The sequence below is a fragment of the Atta cephalotes genome, assembly GCF_000143395.1.
Source record: "Atta cephalotes unplaced genomic scaffold scaffold00019, whole genome shotgun sequence".
NCBI lineage: Eukaryota > Metazoa > Arthropoda > Insecta > Hymenoptera > Formicidae > Atta > Atta cephalotes.
In genome coordinates, this window is record NW_012130083.1 from 1,725,697 (window position 1) to 1,728,490 (window position 2,794).

At 38.5% G+C, this 2,794-nt stretch overlaps 1 protein-coding gene across 1 annotated transcript in view; it reads left to right on the plus strand.

Annotated features, from left to right (window-relative positions):
- Positions 1 to 2,794, plus strand: part of LOC105619175 (dynein heavy chain 1, axonemal-like) — a 166,845-nt gene that overhangs the window by 34,402 nt on the left and 129,649 nt on the right. The window lies entirely within an intron of this gene.

Below are 2,794 nucleotides of genomic sequence, written 5' to 3' on the forward strand. Positions count from 1 at the left end.
GGGAGAGAGAGAGTCGCGCCGTAATCTCCATAACGAAAAGAAACCCGCGCACGATGGGAGCGCGCGGCGTTCCCTGAATGGTGCAATAAAATTAGGCTACCATACATAATGCGTCCCGAGGCGCGCCACCGACAGACGGGACTCCCATACCTTCGCATTATCCCTGCGGTAATTCTCGGGTACGCGAAACGCATTAGTCATTTTCGCGTAGGATGGGAACGCAGGGGGAGTAGGCGAATAAGGAGGAGGACGAAGGAGAAAGAGGTGAAGAAGAGGTGGAGTAAGGAACTGACTTATATTCATCCACCTAATCCCCCTATGATGATCAAAGATCCCCGACTGTTGGCGGTACCGTGGACGCGCGGGCATTGCAGACAACAACGACCGCCACCACTGCGTCTACGAGCTCCGCCGTCGCCGTCGCCGCGTGCAGTTTCTTCTACGTGCTGCTGCTGCGCCGCATCGCGCCGTGGGGTAATACAGAAACGATCCGTGCACTTCCGACGAGCGATTCACGTTTTCCGTGGCGCGGCTACTTGGGAGGCGAGCCGGTTGAATTAACTTAGCCTAACGCCTCGTTTGCCGCGGCTCCGCGTGCGCGCCTCTGCGGTTGCGTGCAGTGTGCACGTATTATATGTGCGTGCGTGCGCGCGCGCGCGCGCGCGCGTGTGTGTGTGTGTGTGTGTGTGTGTGTGTATGTGTGTGTGTGTGTGTGTATGCACCTCGCATGCATCTGATGCGTTTCGCATACATGTTACAATGCATGCGCTGTGTCCCACGTACACACGCGTATAAGCTCATGGAACGCGTTGTTCGTCCCTCGCGGTGGCAGCGGCCGCGCGAGAGAGCCTACTGGACAGGAGTAATAAAGCAACAAGACAATGACGGTGATTTACGCGGTCCTACGGCAAATGGGCTTACCTGTAGATTTTTACACGGGCAGCACGCGCGTCGGCGCGAGAGAAAGGTGGAGAGACTCCGCGCGCGATTTATTAATCTCGCCCGTGCGACACGCACGCAAATGCGACTTGGCTGGACTTGGCTCGACTTCACTCGACGCGGGACGACGATGCGGCCAGGTGCTTTGACGCGCTGGCGTCCCCTACACACTAAGGGATTATTTATTTTATGTAAAATACGCGACGATATATCTATCGAGCTCTACGAATGAGACTGGAAAATGCGATTAGAATATTTTTCAAGTATAATAACGACAAATAATTTTTCAGAAATTTCTTTCCTACGTTCTATAAATAATCCATTATTCATTATACAAATTAAAATACAAATTAAAATAGCATTATACAAATTAAAAAAGATAATTTTGTTTTTGACAAAGAGAATTTTTGAGAAAGAAAGATCTTATCTTATCTTAATGTATATCAAAAAATATCTTAATGTATATCAAATATCAAAAATATATAATATTTTTTTTGTATATATATATTATATGTAGATGTATATATAATATGTATATATATACACAGTTGCTTGAGTTATCTGCTGTACAATGTCAGCGTTATCCACGCGATTGAATTGGGCAATGTTGACATTATCCGGGTGCTGCCCACTTGCGGACTTTTTCCGTACATACAGGGTGTCCCGAAAGTTTTTGCCAATTGTTTTGTGTAGATAGAGCGGACTAAACTGAGCCAAAAAGTCCTCTATCATTTTGCAAATTTCGCAATAGTTAACAAGATATTAATTACTAAAGATTGCAAAATCCAAATATTGGTCTTGAATAATTTTTTATTCAAATACTATTAACTTTATAGAAGAGCTGCAAGAGACAAAAATCATTTATTCTCTTCTTATATAGAATTCTAACCATTTTTTCAGAATTTTTTATCAGCTTTTTACTACGTTTTTTTATTTTTACCAACATAAGAAAATATGGTATTAAAAAATTCTCAGAATTCTCTTCTTTATGAGAAGAAAATTAATTATTTTTGTATCTTGCAGCTTTTCTATAAAATTAATAGTAGTTGAGTAAAAAATTATTCAAGATCAATATTTGGCAATTTTTAATGTGAATTTAATTTTATGTGAATTTAATCGAGTGACCTACTCTTTTCTTTTGGTTTTTATTCTCATGTCCTCGCTTTGTCAATACATGATCGTCATTCCTGTGATTACAATTACGTTTTTATGATTGAAATCTCCGTACCGAGCGCGCAACCAGGTCGTGTCCTTATTATTTATGTTTACATTTTATCATAATATGTATCTTGAAGTTATAGTTCTACATTATTTATTATTGCCATTTCTTAATAATATTCTTTTATGATCTTATTCTTAGTCGGTTATGCAATTACATTCGTGGCATCATATGTAGGTATATATATTAAAGTCTGTTCCTCCAGACAACATTAATTATGCCAACATTAACAAATATTAAATACATAATATACGTAATTATCCATATTGAATGTAGACCAATATTTAACGAATGCTATGCAAAATTGACAGTACATGTCGTCTAGAGGTGCTTTAATATAAATATCACATCGTAATATAAATATCTATTAGATTGTCCGGAAAGTTCGTGATTTGAAGGAAAATTTTGAAGGAAAATTGAAACGCAGAAGATTTAAATTTTTAATTTCATTTATTAAATTTAAATCTTTTGCGGCACGAACTTTCCGGACAACCCAATATAATAAATTTAACATTATACTATAGTATAATCTAAGTGAGTAATTAACTCTTAAAGATTTTTAAGATATATTAGTAAATTAATTAAAATAAACTATTGTATATATATATATATATATATATATATATATATATATAC